At 52.8% G+C, this 18870-nt stretch overlaps 1 pseudogene; it reads left to right on the top strand.

The window, feature by feature from the left end:
* The first annotated feature begins 5152 nt into the window (after positions 1-5152).
* LOC115312518 lies at positions 5153-8162 on the top strand (annotated as a pseudogene).
* Positions 8163-18870: the final 10708 nt, after the last annotated feature.

Raw genomic sequence — 18870 nt, 5'->3', positions numbered from 1 at the left:
CCATTGCTTCGTCCCAATCCAAGGCAACAAGCAGCTTCTGGATTCTTGTCCGTCCGTGCAGACAAAGGCCTGTTTCAACGTGCGTGAGTCAAAACAGAGTTTAGGTGAGTTTTGCTGATTTTATATTCATAATGAATGCCCGAAGAGTATTTATATATGTTTTTTTTTAACTCTTTTTCATGTGTAGTCGTACGTCGTACTCCTACGAGTGCTTCCGTGTTCACGGTCGAGAGCAACCGTTTTTTTTTCTTCGCTCGTTATTTCGTTCGACACTTGCTACCGTGACCGCTGTGAATCCAACGTTCGCGTTAGTTGTTCTCTTGTAGATTTACCTTAGGTTTATTTTCTTTTATTTATTTACGATTTTCTTTCGGCACCCGCTCTCTTGATGAGAAGCGAGGGGCCTGAGCCGTATGGAGGTTCCGCGGGCAGAGCCCAAAGCCCGTGCCGATGGTCACCGACGGCGACCAGGTTGAGCCCCCACTAGACGATGACGCCCTCACGACTGCAGAACAGGTGCGTGCCACAGTCGCGGCTTTCACCCGCCGAGAACTGCAGAGGTGCAAAGACAAAGAGTCTCCACCGCGGCCCATCGCCCCAGTCCCGATTCCTGAAGCTCACGTGGAGCCAAGTGAAGAGGTTGAGCGGTCCCCGGACGACCCCGAGCCCGGAATGCGGGTGCCGTTCGGAGGATGCTTCGACATTCATATCCCCGGCTCCGAGAGCGACAACACCGCCACCGACACCGACATTTTGGCCGCCACGATGTCCGCGGCCGAAATTGTCACGGGGACAGTCCATGCGACATTGCTGCCAAACAGCTGAAGCCGCCCCCCGAGGTACCCCTAGTGCACCCGTTGTCCCGTACGACGACACGCGTGCAGACCGTAGGGACGGTCCCGAGCACGGAGACCCTCCTGGGCCTCATATTCGAACGATCCGGCGAGGAGGCCGCCTGGGCATTCCAACGGCTCCCGGAAATCATCCAGCACAATCTCAACGGCCTGGGGTTCGAGAGCTTCAGGATGGAACCCCGCAACCCGGTAGCGAGTGACGCCACAGGCATTTGTACGACGGCCGTCCAAGACGAACAGATGGTGGCGGACAGCAAAGAGCCAGATGCCGAGGATGAGTCACACTCCACCATAATCTCCTTCATCCCCACGGTTAACAGCTTCAACAGTCTCGACGATGACGTGGGTGACGTAGCTGCACAGCGAACATCGACGTCACAGGCGGGGCCCGCAGAACAATGCGGCGGTCTCCTCCGTGACTCAATGTCACCACGCCCTCCACCACCAGCTCCAACGGCGGGGACGAAAGAGAAGACTCTACTCCTGTCCCCCTCCACCAAGCCAACGGAGGAAACTGAGCGAGCGGCGCCAAGAAGGAAGATGTCGACCGCCGCTCACGGTCGCCGAGACTCTCCCCAGAAGCGCCAAAGAAGGGAAATGAAATGCCAGGATTTCTCCCTCACAAGACAGCGAGAACAAACCCGCCTCCCCGCGCGCGGGGGCTCAACAAGCATGCCAAGCAACTATTCTCTTTGCCCCGACGCGCGGTTGATTCACCCTGCGCAACCAAGGGGACGTCGCCCAAGCGATGCAGCTCAGGAGCGGGGACAACCGGGCCAAGATAAGGGTTAACCCGCGGAGAAATGTGGCGGCGATCGACGTCACTGACACCGACGCCGTAGACGCCCTTCTCGCCGTCATTGACTTCGTGAGTCTCCGAGTCACGGCCCGGGAGGCTACCCCAGGGGCAAGACGGTCGGGATAGTGCGCGGCCTCCCACCCGGGTGGTGTACTGCAGAGATATGGCGGCATCTTCGCAGAGACACTCCCATCGTCGCGATACAACGCCGGGATGGGGGCGCTGCCACCCGCGTGCACTTTTACGGCGAACGCCTGACCGCAGTAGAGTACTGGGGGCTCGACCCCTCGGTTGAGGAGGAAGACATCGAACCCTTTCAGTGTTTCGGATGCTGGCAGTATGGCCACGTGAAAGCAGCTTGTTCTTCCCCGCTCCTCTGCTCCACCTGCCCGGGAAAAACGCGCGCTGCAAGTTCCCGCTCACGGCTACCCCCGACTGCCCAAACTGTCCGTTCCGGCATGACACCTTCAGCCCGGGCTGCACCACGTATTTACGACAGCGGAGCGTCGTCGTGGCAGTCCGGTCTACCGACTGCAGCTGGGAATAGGCGAGGGCGACGGCGAGGAACCCCGCGAGAGCTGCGACGACCCAGATCTCCCGAAACCACCAGACCTCGGCACGCCCACCGCAAAACAATGCATGGAACGTGCCCCCTACCCCCGGCCTCGCCCCCACGGACTTCCCGGCGCTGCCCAACGCACAACAACACGCGAAGGCACAGCTAGAAGCAGCACACCCCGCCGAGAAAGAGTGCGGAAACGCAAACAGAGCGCACGGAACTAGACCCATCTCCCGCGAGGGGCCAACAGTGTCAGGAGCGACAAAGACCACCGCAGCAACAGCAGCCTCCGCGGAACCCAGCGGCCCCGTCCAACAAAGTCCTGCGCCAGAACATCAGCGACAACGGCTGAGGACCACTATGCCACACACACGGCCGGTTCCCGAGGCTCCGCAGGTGGTCGATGGTCAGGCGACGCTTGAGAATTTTGCAGTGATGTCAACATCGAGTGTTGCGGAATACCGCCTAACTTTCGGCTCCCTGCTAAGTGGGAGAAAAAGGAAAGCCTCAAGAAGGACGGCGAGGCGCGTCCATGCACCTGGGGCAGCCCAGCACTTCCAAGGCACCTTCCCCCACAGCAGCGTGGTATCCACCACCTCACCCCTGCGGAACACCGAGGTTGGCCCCGCCCCGAGCGGAATCCCATCTGAAGACATCGCCCGGGTGGAGGCCCAGCTGCAGGCGGCTATCGACGGCCTCTTCGCTGCCGTCGCGCAGGTAGCTTAGATGGTGAGCCTCCACCCAACTCCCGACAAGTTTCTCTCTTGGGGGTCCCCCCTCATGAAGCTCCTACAAATCGCCGCTCCCCCTGCCAACCCGCATGCCAGCACGCCCCAGTGATGCCAGAACGGCCCGCCTGAGAGCAGCAGTACCTTTTATCTTACAATAGAACTGCAACTCACTGCAACTTCACTTAGACGATTTAAAGAACAGACTCCTCACTGAACACTTCGAAGTTATCCTGCTTCAGGAGCCTCGAATGCCGGCACAACGCATCAGAGTCCCACTATAGTCTACGTACACCGCGCAACGTGCAAACGGCGCCCATCCCTGGGCCGCCGTTCTCGTTCCCAACACACTAGACCATGGACAAATAGACACGCAGTCGTACTGCTGCTCTCGGGCGGACTTTGCGGGCGTCGAGGTGCGCAAGGGAGCTGAAGGCTAGCTGCTGGTATCCGCCTACGTTTACCTGACCGGCGAGTGGGACCCAAGCGTCGTCCGCAGGATGGAGGTGGAGCTGGGTGGCGGGGAACGCCCTGTCATCATTGGCGGCGATCTCAACGCGCAGAGCGAGGCGTGTGGGGACTCGAGGACGACGAAATGGGGCAGGGAGGTGCAACAGACCCTCGACGACATGGACCTCTCCGTCGCTAACAACGGCGAGGCGATGTTCCTTCGAGCGGGCGTAGAGGGGAGCGTGATAGGCTTGACGATGGCGTCGGCGGTGCTTCACCTCTGCGCCAAGCCGCAGGCAGACGGCTGGGGATTCGACCACGCGCCTATCATCGTGAAAAGGCCCCCCAAGCCGTCCTCCAAGACATGTCGGTCGTCGACTGGGCGAAAAACCGCGTCGACGTCGCAGCCCTCCGAGCCCAAGTACGAGTCTTCGATTCCCAGATCATCGTGGAGGCGCTCCGCGTGGTGACGAGGACGGTGCGAGTGCCGACAACCAGGCCCAACCCAGACATTCAGTGGCTCCTACTGCGAGTCCAGCGATGACACGCGCAACGGAGGGCAAGGCGGACAAAGCTGCCTGAGGATAGGGCGGCATTCCGACGCTCTGAAGCCCTCTTCAAGCGGTCGGACGGCGGCTGGCGAAGGAACAGTGGGCGCTCAAGTGCGAGTCCCTCAACAGACGAGGGTGCACTACGAGCGTCTGGCGGATGGCGAAGACGCTGGTCAACCGACCCAGCCCGCGTCACTCTATCATCGCACTTTCCATCCAGCTGCACATTCTGACACTGGACGCTGTCGAAATGGCGGCCGACGCGCTCCTTGCCCCGCACTCTCTGCCACCGATCCCTGCCAAGCGTCCACACCAATATTCACGCTTCGACCCCCCCCCCCCCCCCCCCCCCCCGCCCCGACGGCGGACGAAATGGACTGGGGCCAAGGGACCTGCAGATGTTCGAGGTCCAACGCGGCATCGCGGCCCTGTCCGGCAGGCGCTCCGTCCCCGGCCCGGGCGGCATTACCAACGCCGCCCTGAGGAACCTGGACGACGGCGTCCGTCCAGACCTCCTGGCCTACCTTAAGAAGGCCTGGCAGTCCGCGGTCCTCCCTCCGGAGTGGAGGATAGCGACCGTCGTCCCGGTGCTAAAGCCAGGCAAGCCGGCGGGCCAGCTAAACTGCTACCGCCCGATCGCACTCACCTCGTGCGATCGGGTGAGCAGACTGGTGCACCACCTCAAAACGGTGTGAGCCCTGCCAGACTGTTACGCCGGCTTTGGGGGGGGGGGGGGGGGGAAGTGCACGGCAGACGCGATCGCGGACCACGCCACGACCCTGGAGAACGGTAAAGCGAGAAGAGGGCCACGGGGGTGGCATTCCTCGAAAACGCCAGCGCTTTTGACGGAGTGCTCCACAGCGCCATCGTGGACTCCCTCACACGACTGGCCGGGGGGGGGGGGGGGGGGGGGGGGAGGGGGAGCACTTCGCTACGTCAGGGCGTTTCTCCAGGGGCGCGAGGCCAGGATTCGGGCGGCAGGCCTCTACAGCGCGCCACGGACGCTCACGAGGGGGGTTCCGCAGGGCACCCCCCTCGTTAGCGTCCGCGGCGCGCTCAGGAACAGAAACTGGAACTGAAACTGGCGAGAGCCTCGCTGAAAAGCGTGGCTCTCACGGCGCTCCCTCAGGCGGCGCGGGTTGGGCCGCGGTACAAGGTGCCCCTGCAGATCGCGACCTACGAGGACGACTTCGCGATCTGGGTCAGCGACCATGGAGGGTGGAGGACGTCGGTTATTCCAAAACATGTTCCAGCGCGCCCTCACCGACATGGAGAACACCTGGCCACGGCTCGGCCTGACGCTTTCGGTACCTAAATCCGTGGCCCTATGCGACAGCCCGCATCGAACGTTCGACCTCATCATCAACGGCCGACCACTGGAGGTACGGAGAAAGGCCACGTACCTGGGCCTGAGAGTAAACGACCGGGTAACCTGGGAGCCAGCGGTGAGAGACGCGCTGCGAGGAGCACGGACCACCACCAACATCCTTTTCCTCCTTGGTTGGGGGGGGGGGGGGAGCGCAGGGGAACAGAGCAGTGAATGATGCTGCAGCTGCACCGCGGCCTTACCCTGGCCCGGGTCCTGTACGCGCTGTCCCTGCTCGCTGTCACCGAGCACCAGTGGGGGCGCATCGAGCAGGCGCAGCACGTGGCATTACGAGTGTGCCTCGGTGTCCCGAGACACGCCTCATCGAGGCTGACGCTGGCTGAGGCCGGCGTGAACACAGTGCGGAACACGGCGGGAGAGCGGGCGATGGGGCACCTCGTCAGGATCCAGGAGACACGGAGCGCCGCATCTCTCGTCGCACGCATCAGCGGGCGACGGGCACTGCTCGCCGACACCTTGACGCGGCTGTGGGACATCACGGGCGCTCCAGGACCGCTTCACGGCACCTCCTACGCCGAATGAACTGCCAGTCGTGGTCGCCGAGCTGTCGGTGAGCAACCTTAGTGCCAAGAAGAACCTCCAGCCAGCGGTGGCGCGCCAACTCACAGATCATCACTGTGACGAGCGCTACCACGGCTGGTACGCCTCTTCAAGGGCAACTCCGGTTCATACTTTCTATTTTGGGATTACGACTGTTTTTAGTGCAGTCTGCGTCCCTGAATTGCAAGGTGTAATTTTTTTCTCGTTATTGTGCGTAGTTTTAAAGATATCGACGCCTCAGAGTTTTGTTTGGGGCGCGGCCAACAAAACCGAAACGAGCCGCTCGAGGCCCCGGCAACACTGGAAATCAGCCGCTATGTGAACGTGACGTCAAGATCGTTCTCGTTCAACGAGTACGCAGGCCGAGCGGCACCTATACCTCTGTTGCGCTAGCCGTCTAAAGATAGGAGCTAAGCTGATTTTGTTTAATTATGTATACGTGGTAGTTATCCAGCATATGTAGCAAGAGTTAGTGCGTATACCCAAAAGCTAGCGACTGGAAAACCCGTGAAATCGTTCGATGCCGTACTCGACGGCCGACGCCGTGCGTGCGCTATGCCGTACTCGTTGCTTGTATAACCAAAAGCTATAGTGACAAACGACGAGTGAACTCGTTCGGTGCCGTACTCAGCGACTGTCGCCGTGCCTGCGGTCTTCCGTACTCGTCGCTAGGCCTAAATTGTCATCTGGGCTCTGAGGATGGAGCGGCGTTGCTTTACGCCCCGCTGCCAGTGACGTACAGTACTGGGGCACTCTCGCTTTCGCGCTGCGGGTCAGTCCCAGACACGAAGGTTTCAGGCTCTCCGGCGCGGGCCGCGGCGCCCGAACACACGTGTGCTGGGTTGTACACGTCTGTTTTTTCGTTCTTTTTTGCTCGGGCGCGTAAAAGCCGAAGTCCAAAGTCCACTCGTCGAACAGCGTTCACCCGCACCTTCTCCAATTTTCGGTCCGTCGGAAACTTTTGAAAAAGCACCTCCGTGTTGCACAGCGGATGTTTGAGCAACCCACAGCGCTACAAGTTGCACTCGGCATCTTTCGAGAAACAGCTGGGCAGTCTTAGGCGCATCGAGTTGCTCGCTAAAACGAGTCTTAAAGTCCTCACAAGTAAATAAACAAAAGGCTATACCGAAGCTACACGGGCTACAGATAAAAGCAACGGCTAAACACGCCAATCACAAGCCGAAGTAGCGGTGGTAGCGGCTCAAAGAAGCGCACTCCGCGGAACGTCCGGACCGGAGGAAAAAAAGAGAACGATACGGACGTCTCGGCCCAATGTTGCTTTAGCGATCGGCAACCCGCTGGCCGCCCTCTAAGGAGCAGCAGCTCGCGGCGGGTCGCAGTTTTGTTATCGGCATTAGTTGAGAATGCGGCGTCCTACGGACGTAATATTTTGGCTGGGGTCGTATTTTGTGTCACTACAGCGATACCAGTAATTTATTACATTTCGAATTTTGGCCGGAGTTGCCCTTTAACTGACGGCTCAGTGCGCGACATTACCAAGACAGCGACGGCAGCGGCGTTCCGCGAGGACACTGGGAGGGCCGAGGCGGAGCGCCTGGCGTTCCACGCCACATCAACCACGGCGGAGCTCGCGGCACTGCAGCTTGGCCTGCGCCTCCTCGACGTGAACGAGACGGATCTCCTCGTCGTGCTCGCGGACTCGAGGGCTGCGCTTAGCCTCCTCCGCGCCCCTTACCGTTCACCGCAGCTGGCCAGGGAGGTCGTGGCGCGCGTGGGTGAACTCTAGGGCAAGGGCTGAACCATCGCTCCATAGCTGCCGTCGCACTGCGGGACGTCCGGCAACGACAGGGCGGACCAACTGGCTGCCCGGGCCCACGACGAACCCGGATACCCCCCCCCCCCCCCCCCCCCCCGCCCTTCCCAGTCCCACCATTCGCGGGCGCACGTCTGCTTGTGCGGCGGCGGGTCACGCTGAGCCACCCCGAGCTCGAGCAAGGACTGCTCCCTCCCAGGCGGCTGACGAGGGGCGCGGCGGCCGCCCTACACCGCCTGCGTACCGGCTCCAACTTCACACCCGCCGAGCGCGGGAGGTGGAGGGCTGCCCGCGATAGCAGCTGCGGGCACTGCGGCGCCCACGGAGACGCAGAGCACTTGATGTGCCATTGCCCAGATCTTCCATTGCCAACCTGGGGCGTGCGCACGGTGCCCTCGGCTGCCCCAGCGACAGTCTGGACGAGTTACTGGGACCCAGACTGCCCCGGGCCAAGATAGAGCGTGCGCTCCGCGCGCTGGCTACCTTCTTGAGTGACACCGGCCTTAGGGACGTTATATGAGCACCCAAGGCTACCCACCAACTATCCCTAGCGCCCTAGTGTGTGCCTCAAGGTGGCCATGGTGTGCTGGCGGTGCTTGCAATGCAGTGTTGATGCATTGACATCGTGTACTGGCGGTGCTTGCAGTGCAGTGCTAAATCATTGGCTGGCATGCCCCATCCGAACTGAACTGAAAAACGAACACTACGACAGCGCCACTCACCGCGCAACGGCGTAGCGACGATGAGCGATTTCTCTCTCTCTCTCTCACACCTATCCTCCCAATCCACTCTCCCCCAATCGGCTGTGACATGCAGGCATCCTGCCAGCAAAAACAGTCCGTTTTCTCAAATAAAGTATGTCACTCAACCCAACTGAGCGAACATCGGTTCGGCAGTCACCTCACCTATTACATATGTTGGATGATCTTCCGAACAGCGTAGCTCTCGTTACCACCGTAATTCGGATGATAATTAACTGTTTTCGACGTTTGAGTGGTCTCCAAGATTTTGTGTCGCTGGCTGGAGACGGCGTCGCGTCACAGTACTGAGGGATGCTGACTGCCTCTAGGCAAAGGATCGCTATACTTTGTGGAGGCTGTTCTTTGAAATCTCGCGTAAATCCTCGCCGCTATCTTGAGAATCCCGTAAAGGTTCTGCGAAACCGGAGCACTGTAGAGATGCTGATCAGATTAATTCGAAAGTGCGCGTTGCTATCTGCGAGTTCTTTGGACACGCTGTAAAGTGGTGCCAGTCGCGCTAAACTGATCTGTGCTGTCAAAGGCTTAGATACGGATCTTAGAACAAACGCCTTGGTTGTGTTCGGAAGGGCGACACGTGTGAAGAATTAGATGGTTTTTACTTTGACGTGTCGTCTCGTTCACGCTAGCGACAGCGTTGAATTGTGCCTGGTATCTCAAAGCTCTCGATCAGCGCTCACCGGGGTTTTCGCGCCGCGCGCGCCGCGTCCAGCAGAATGGCGCGGTTTGGGTGCCGGTATGGCGCTAGCGTTTGGCGGGTTGCAGCGGGTTGATAGAACACGCTCATAGCTGGGCGTCATGGCGCTCGCGTACGGCGTGCTACTCGCGCTGGCCTGCTGTCCGTGTCATCAGTGTTGAGATGCGCGGGCCTAGAGGTGCTTAAAAGTGTTGACAGGACCCTTTTAATCTCACCGTTTTCGTTTTTTTGTCCGCTTACGGGACCCTGCGTATATGCCTAGCCTTGCGAGTTACCCAGAGTACTACTGCTGTCGCTAATAAAGATTATTATTGTTTGCCTCAGTGGCGTTTTAACTTACCCCAGTCATATTCGTGACTTCTAGAACCCGCAGGTGCACACCTAGTTTACATGGCTCAGGAAAGAGGTTGAATGATTTGAATAAAATGCTCTGATCTGGTATAGAATGTGTAGTGACTTTTAAATATTTGAGGTTCTGGTAAAGATAAAGGGAGTCTGTCAGAACATTTTTGGAACCATGGTCAAAACCCAATGCTGGGTACAATTTTAGTCTAAAGGCTGGTTTGCATTGTTGCTACCGACTAGGGCTCAGTCCGACAAAACCAGTCTGTAAGCCTCTTGTGACGGATTATGACAGGGCTGCGCAGCAGCAATTGCAGTCCTCGGCAATTTGAAACCCTCTTTTGTTCAACTTGGTCATGGTCGGTTGCGACAGTGCGAACCAGCTTTAACACGTTTTAGGTGCATGTAACTAACAGTAGCTTCAGGATAAACTTGCACATTGTACTGCACCAAAGTATTTCGATCACATCCCCAGTTTTGATACTTTATCTGTATCCCAGCACTCTAGAACGTCAAGAGGCTTGTTGATTGCTATGCATGTACCTATAAATGCGAGCTGTGCTATTTCTAGGTGGTTTTTAAGTTGTTTTAAGGTATCAGTAGGTATCTAAGCTCCACATGATCACTGTTCTGAATAAAATTACTTCATTCAGAAGGTAATTTTCCTTATTTTGTTCACTTTAATGGTGGTGTCTTCATGGTGTTTGCACTGTCGACGACAAGAAAATCAATATGTTGGCACTTGTTATTTTGTTGATCCATGAGGCAAATTCTGTTTTTTTTTGTTGTTGTTGTGCCAGAATGTCAGTTGGAGTCTTATTCATCGTGTTGCAGGAAGTCTGTATGATGACGAAAAAACTGCAGCTGACTAGAAGCGACCGATGAGCCGCCAGTCTAAATAGCAGCTATCTACCCAACAACGGCCTGTAGGCGTATCAGCCCCAGCCGTTTCTATACTGCCATTCGACACAGGACGATTTGTAAAAGGTGAAAGAGGACCCATGCACTGCTTCCGCAGGGCCCTGTTGGTATTTCTCTGACGTTCTGTTTTTTCTAAACAAACATTACCATTACATACTCTAAAATACCGAAGAAGCATCCACTCTAAATTGAAGATAATCATGGAGAGCTGGGGGATGGGCGCTTGGTAGGTACTTCGGCGAAGGTGTACATGGTCAGGTGGTCTCTTGCTTGGTCCGATCACGGAATTACGAATAGCAGCCGTTTGCGGAGTTAGTTGATTGCGCGAACGCGTAAAAACAAAACGTATGGTAGTTCTCGTCGAAATGGAGCGTGCTGGTTAAGTTATGGTGTTTGTGGAGAATAACATAGAGGACAAAAACCGGACGACACGTTTCTCCACGAAACGTGTCGTCCGGTTTTTGTCGTCTATGTTATTCTCCACAAACACCGTATGGTTGTTTTTTTTCTCTTTTTCTTTACAAAGAAGCATCCTAAAATGTGCTCGACTATGCACTGGCTTGTCTTTGTTATTGCCTTCAATTTACTCTTCTGAGTTAGAACAAAAGAGCAATTCATATTTTCTTGGACACAACTTTCTGTGGCAATGAAAAGGAAGATAGGGAGGGGGAACAAAATAGCAACCGATCTTTTCTTGGGCACAACTTTCTGTGGCAATGAAAAGAAAGCTAGGGAGGGGGGAGGCAGGCAGTGCTAATGGCTCTATGTTAGCGCACCATGTAGTTCTGGACTTCTTTTGGTCTAGGTTTCAGTTTGGGTTTTGGCGTGTCAACCACAAAGTTGCTACCGTGCGTCTTTTTGGTACGAGGATCGCAGTTTAGGGGGTTGAATCGTGATCGCTGAACACGCCGGCATATTCACGTCTCGTTCCCAACATTTCATGTTTTAAACCTAAGCCAACGCTTTGACTGAAGCACTAGGACAGACTTACAAGGTAAATTTCACCGTAGACAAGCGCCCAGAAATAGACAGAGACGAGAAGTTGATGTTAACAATGGAAAACTCGGAACTAACATTGAATGAAAAAAACAATTTCTTATATAGCCGTGAAAAACGTTAGTCATTACTTCAACCGGTGTAGCCCTCTTTCAAGAAACTCATATTCTTTTGCCAATAAGGTTATGGATGTGCCATTTGTACACCTGGTGCCTTTGGCTTTGATTTCAAACGTCTTGTATAGCTCTCTAGATACTTTATCTGGCTATCTGGCCAAAAATTTGGGGTCGTGAAATGACTGGGAGCAAAGGCAGTGCAGTGCCCGGCCAGATGTCCTGATGGGGGTTGCTTGTGTTGCCTCGTCATGTTCGCGGTGCGATCGTGAAAACGTCGGCTTGTCTCACCACTTTATACAGAACCATATGACACTTGAATTTCGTACACAACTCCGGCCGTGCAGTTTGTGAATTTTTTTGCGGTGTTTTGTTTGCATTTGTCTTTTGCAAAAGAAAAGTTAGTGGCTGCAGCGGCCACGCACTGCAGCCGCTGTTCTTGCTCCCGTCATTTGATGACACCAATTTTTGGCCAGACACCAAAATAATATATCTAGAAAGGTGCACGGGGCTTTTGAGATGAAAGCCAAAGGCACGATGTGTACACGTGGCACATTAATAACCTTATTGGCAAAAGGATAGAAATTTCATGATAGAGGGCTACACCGGTTGTAGTCACGACTGACGTTTTTCACGGCTATTTAAGATACTGTTTTTTCAATAAATGCTAGTTGCAAGCGCGCCAGTGTTAGTGTCAACTTCTTGTCCCTGTCTATTTTTTCGGCACTTGTCTACGTTTATGAACCAACTGGCCCAAATTGCCACATTATTGAATTTCATTAGCACCGCAGTCTTTTGAGGTCATTGATACGTCAACTCTTCTGGTGCTGAAAAATCATCGCGCGGGCGTGATATACCGAAATAGAAGCACGCACACGCAACAGCGCTAAGTCACATTTTATTTGGATCGTATTCCGTTACGGCTGGCTCTAAGGGGTTCGATGGCGCACCATAGCTTAAAAAATGTGTAGCGAAGAAACCAGGGGTTCTAGGCTCTATCCCCACCCCTGCTCGCTAACCAACCGGTATACGGAAACAACTGGAGGTCCCGGTTTTCACTGTCCCACTTGTCGCACATGTTGCACACGACGTGCTCAGTTTGTTTGGACATTTATTGGTTGCCAAACTTCGTAAAAATCCTACACTGCAAACAAAGGGGCGAGCTAACAAAGTGTATTGACGATACACAACACCGAAGGTGCACATGATAAAAACGCTATTTTTGTTTTGCAGGGAACTAGAAAACCTATGGTGAACCTAAATCAAGAAAACACAAAAAGCTAAAAAGGAAATGCTATAAGCTTGGCATATCCTGGCTAATGTTATGCTATTTTTTTTAAAATCAAAGCTAAGCAAAACAATTTATATATTTTTAATTGGTTAAGTTACACCCAGCAAACTATTATGGTTGAACTATATTCGGCTGTGCAGTGAAACGGCGTGCTTTGGCTTTCTAGCTTTGGCTTCAGTGCCACAGAAAGTTGTCACCAAGTATATCGCTAGCTATCTCTTTTTGACTTTTCTACCCCTCATCCTCCTCTCCCGCTTTGCCGCTCTACCTGTTCTAACCCCATGCTCTCTGCCAATAGTGGAGATAACTGCCCATGGCGACAGGGCGCATGATGTCTGTTACGTATATTTTTTTAACTTGCTTAAAATAGGAGAATAGGCATTTAGTGTGTCCCTTGATGAGTTGAAATGTTTCAAAAGTGAGGGTTGACCGCTTACTCGGACATGGGTGCACGCTAGGTGTTTTACGGAAGTTTTATGGTGTTTTGGGTTACTGGAATAAATTGGGCTTTTGTATACTTACCGCATATGTGCACACGTGATTCATGCAGTTGTTAATGACTATTAGCACCCAACTCAACCTCGTGCAGGGTGTCTATGAACTGGAAAAACGGTAATGTTGAGGAATTTGGCGATTGGCAAAATCTGAAGATTTCCACCCTAATCAACATCGATTAGGGAAATTCAGCCTTTTTCTGAATGTCAGCGAAAGACAGGTGTGGTGTGACACATGGACCTTTCTACTTGGCAACTCAGCCAGCCTGCCAATGTAAATCTCTGCTTGGAAACTACCCTATTGAAAAAACCAGCTTAAGCTGGTCCCAGCTTCAAGCTGGGTTATTGCCCCAGCATGCCCAGCTTGGCATGCTGGTCATGCTGGTTGATCTGGTCATACTGGTCATGATGGTTGATCTGGTCCCAGCTTCAAGCTGGGTTATTGCCCCAGCATGCCCAGTTTGGCATGCTGGTCATGCTGTTAAACTGGTCATGCTGGTGAACTTCCCAACCAGTTTAACCTGTTTAAATTAATACACAGAATAAAAAAGCCAAGCTCGTCAGAAAAGCCAACTCGGCATCCAATTTATTATTTTCGTACTTGCGGCAGCCTCACATGAACTCAAATGCTACACATCCTCGGCGCTGACACAGTACTAACCGACGCACAGATTCTCGGTGCAAATTGTCTACAATGTTAATAAAACCAGATTGCTTATCTCTCAACACGAAAAAAATACTAGACACAGGCCAAAAACAGGCAATAGCAGACGAAAATACTACACGGACGAGAGAAGCGAACCTGGGTCCCGCCAGCGATGGGGGCGAAGCGGCAACTTGCGTGGTCGGCAGAGGCGAGGAAATCCGTGTGGCTTGGATGGCATTGGCGATACTCCTCGGCACCGCCGTCATTCTTGGGCACACACACGTTCGAAGACACGAAGCGACGCCGCAGTCGGGACGTCTGACATCTTCCCGCACTGAACGGACTGCCGCTCGCTGTCTTCTCAAAACCCGCTTCGCTTGCACCGTCGTTCAACTAGTCTCCAAACAACGCGCACACAGCCGTCCCTTCGATCTGCCCTCTGCCCAAGCTATCCAAACGCGTCTTCGATTCTCCGTTTCTACCACTCTCTCTCTCTCTCTCTCTTTTCTCGCACACAAAGGTAGCTTGCAGCGCGCCTGACGCGCCCGGTGGTCTACCAAAAACGAGAGGACAAAGAACAGGACGTGGCCTCGTTCCAGCAGCCGACCTTGTCGCGCGCGCTCCCAGCAATGCCAGTTCGGCTATCTCTAGCCGACCTTGGCGTGCGCGCTCCCAGCATGACCAGCTTGACCACCACGATTATTATTTCGACCAGATTCACCAGCTTGTCTCCCAGCATGACCAGCTCGTCTCCCAGCTTGACCACATTGGCTCCATGGAAAACCAGTTTGACCAGTTAAGACCAGACTGGCTCCCAGCTACACCAGATTGAATCTAAAACCAGATTCGAGTGAGACCATGCTGGTTTTTACTTAGACCAGACTGACCAGCTTAAATTCCAGCTTGCCCAGCTTAAACCAGCTTGATTGCCAGCTAAACCAGTTTAATTACCACATTGACCAGTTTGACCACCTTGATTACCAGCTTGACCACCTTAATTACCAGCTTGACCAGTTTGATTTTCATGCTGGTTTTTCCAATAGGGTAGTGTTGGAAGAATCCAAAGATACAACCTAATCTTGAAATGTATGAACAATATAAACTTCTATACTCTAGATGGACAGCTGCTGCTCATGGAGATTTGTGGAATGGGTTCCTAGTGCGTGAGCTTGTCTGTATAGCTTCCTTAGTTGCTTCTAAACGTACTTTCTATGGGATATTTCTACGGGTTGTGAACATCATGGCTGTTGGGGTAGTTTCTGCTGCTGAGGGCGGGGGGGGGGGGGGGGGGGGAGAATATCCGGCAGCTTGGGACTCCACGGAAGATTTAGCAGCCAGAATTTTTGATGTTTCGAGAAAAATGATGCTTTCCTTTAGCTCATACAGTTTTTGCCAGAAGTTGTACGACCAACCGCCAGGGTAGTCTCATCAGACAGCAGGACGTGCGGGTTACTGTGGCGTCATTTAATGTTCTTGCTTAGAGACCACTTTTTATGCATGGGTGGCATAGAACGCTGAACACACCAGTCGGAGGCGCATTGCAGGCACCATACTTTAGCATCTGCTGCTGAGATTTTCTTATTGCAGTTATAACAATTTCCGGGTTCTGTTTCTTTAGTTCTTCAGTGGCAGACTTGTACACGTTACTGAAAAAAAGTAACTGATTACAAATACAATTACTACAATAAAAAAAGTAACCGATTACCGTTACTGATTACTGCCTCCCAGAAGTAATTGAACAATTACTGCAAAGTAATTGATTACTTTTCAAGTTACTTTCACGTTACTTTTTATTGCGATGACAGAAATACACAAATACACAGTAAAATATTGCGTACACAATTTTGTTTGGTTATTGTTCCCTTTTTTGTTTTCAAACCCGGACCTTGTCGTGTAGCTGACGCGTCGACCTAAGGAACAAAGCACACTAAAAAGTCAATAGCGAGTTCCCGCTTCCCGTCGACTTTATCAGCAATCTGCAACGAGATCCGGAACTCCCCAGCCAAGGCTGGTGGCGCGCTTGTAGAAGAGCGTGGCGTAAAAGAAAAAAGGATTTGCCGACTAATCCTAGTTTTATTTTTTTAGATGTTAAAAAAATGTCAATCATTTTTGCTCCATGGCTGAGTGACTATGCTGGTTTTTGTGAGAAAAAAAATTGTGGGATGAAAAATGTAATTGGTAATTGTGTAATTGATGTTGTAATTGATTACAGAAAAAAAAGTAATTGAATTACTCCAAGCGTTACAGCTTGACAAATGTAATTGAAGCGTTACAAAATTACACTTAACTGTAATTGATTACAAGTAATCAATTACTTGTAACGCGTTACGTACAAGTCTGAGTGGGAGCTCATGAAGGTGGCACTGTGCATGGAGGAACAGAGCGGCTGACAGTGAGCTGCCCAAGACAAGCTGCTGGCTCTCGTGACCATCTCTGAAAGCCTGGGGATGGGCTAACTGACCGAAGTTCCTGGGCATTTATAAATGCTAAACACAATCTAGACCACCTTTGAAGGTCTAACGGCTGTAGCTTGGATGCCGTTTTTGTCTGCTAGAATCGAACTGGGTATGCTAAGCGGCATATTTCACCAAGTAAGCACAGTCTGGGATGCTTATCCGTAAACTCCGCTTCTCAGTCCATGAGCCACCAAAGACCTAGCCAAAGAGATTCCGATCCAGCAATGATTTCATGTGTCATATGTACATCATGGTAATATTGCGGCCGTTCTTCATGCAATTTGGCCTTCTGAACTTTCCCATCCCTAAGGATACATTTCTGTGGTGCCATCCGCGTTAGTTTTCAAAAGTACTGTAATCTGGGGGCCTTGCTACGTTACCTGCCATTAGAACTGTCCGGCTAGCGTGAATCGTTTGCCAGGGGTGTTTTTGCCAATGAAGGTACATTTCCTAGGCACTGAAACTATTTTTGGCTTCATACTCGGCTTAACTTGATCGTTGAGTCATTGATTTCCTCCTTCGACGCTGGCACTGCCACCACAATAGTCCAATCACATACACTGGCACGACTCTCCTTTACAAAAAGTAAAGCCATTTGCATCCAGCTATCCACCGCTTATATGGTCTTTTTTCTTATGCCATAGTGGCCCTTAAGGTAATCAGCTATTCATTTGCAGTGAAGTTCTTCACAGCAAGAGGTAAAAGGAATCTTTCACATTCTTTTAAAAGACCCTCCACATCAAGAGTAAAAAAAAATCTCTCAATCTTTTAGAAGATTGATCCCAATACAGGAACGTTGCTTGCCCCAACATGTCTAAACCACCTTTGTAGTGGTTTCTCGAAGTCTTAATATGCCGTGCATCGGTATGTGTTTTCTCCCGCTTTTATGTCACCCCTTTCATTGAGTAGTTTACCCAAAGTGCTTTTAAATACCTTTTTGGGCTTCAGCAACACAAGACTTCTTGTCTCCTTCTCCACACGCCTTACTTTGTTGCAAATGTCAACATCCGAAAAAAGAACGGTACACTACGGCTATGTGGGGACTATCGGTGCACGGTCAACCCGGCACTCAAGGCAAACGCATATCCGCTTCCCACAGCACCAGACCTGTTGTCCATCATACGGGGAGGAAACATATTTTCGAAGATAGATCTACAGCAAGCGTACCAGCAATTGTGAGTGGACGACGTCACAACAGATTTACTGACTGTAACGACAACGATGGGGCTCTTTCGCGTTTAACGAGTTCCTTTTGGAGTTTCGGTTGCGCCTTTGCTGTTTCGACAGTTCATGGACACGCTGTTGGCAGGCATCGAAGGCACGGGAGCATACCTTGACGACATAATGGTCAGAAGGGAAACTGAAGAGGAACGCTTAGAACGCTTGAAAGCCGTTCTTCAACGCCTCGCGGAAGCCGGACTTCGGGTCACCCAAGCCAAATGCGAATTCGGGGTTCCAGCGATAGAATTCCTAGGCTACTACGTTGACGCTAATGGCGTGAGACTAACAAGGTAAAGGCCATCACGGAAACCCCAGAACCGAGCAACAAAAAGGCGCTCCAAGCCTTTCTTGGAATGCTGAGCTTCTACAGTCGTTTTCTTCGGAACAGGGTATCCACCGCCGAAAGGCTGCATCGACTGCTTGACAAAGACGCCAAGTGGCGCTGGGGGAACGAAGAGCACAAGGCTTTCAAACAGCTGAAGGTGCTACTTAGTTCAGCACCTCTTCTCGCGCACTATGATGACAATCGGAAACTTGTTCTGTCTTGCGACGCGTCACCATATGATGTTGGGGCAGTTCTGTCGCAGCTGGACGACGCCCGAGAGGAAGCTCCAATTGCCTACGCATCCAGAACACTGGGCAAAAGCGAACGTAAATACGCTCAGCTGGATAAGGAGGGACTAGCCATCATCTTCGGCATGAAATATTTCCACCAGTACGTCACCGGGCGACAAGTCATCGTGTACACTGATCACAAGCCTTTTCTGGAGCCAAGGTCGACAAATTCCGCTAATGCTGTCACTACGCATGACCCGATGGTGCTTTCTACTTGGCTGCTACGACTAAGAGTTGCGTTACCGACAAGGCAAGGCGCACCAGAACGCGGGCGCACTCAGTCTTCTACCACTGCCAAATATGAATGACGAAGCTGCACCACCAGGAGATGTACTTATGCTCGAAGCAATGGAGTGCCCACCCTTGACGGGTCAACGCATCGCGCGCCTAACCAAGGAAAACTCCGTTTTGTCAGAAGTCTACCAAGGGCTACAAGACGGAACCACCAATAACTGGGCAGGAGACGAGTTCGCACCGTACAAGCGCAGAGAACTCGAGTTGGCAACACAAAACGGCAGTGTGACGTGGGGGGCACGTGTTGTTCTACCAAAGCAGCACGCGAACAAGCTTTGAAAATGCTGCACGGCAACCACTTGGGAGTTGTGGCCATGAAAAGTACTGCTCGGAGCCATTTCTGTTGGCCGAGGCTTGACACAGACATCGAAGCAACAGCAGCTG

This window comes from Ixodes scapularis, unplaced genomic scaffold (assembly GCF_016920785.2).
Source record: "Ixodes scapularis isolate PalLabHiFi unplaced genomic scaffold, ASM1692078v2 PGA_scaffold2__306_contigs__length_199485367, whole genome shotgun sequence".
Taxonomy (NCBI): Eukaryota; Metazoa; Arthropoda; class Arachnida; order Ixodida; family Ixodidae; genus Ixodes; species Ixodes scapularis.
The sequence above is the reverse complement of the archived record's forward strand: the minus strand, read 5'-3'. Positions and strand labels throughout refer to the sequence as shown.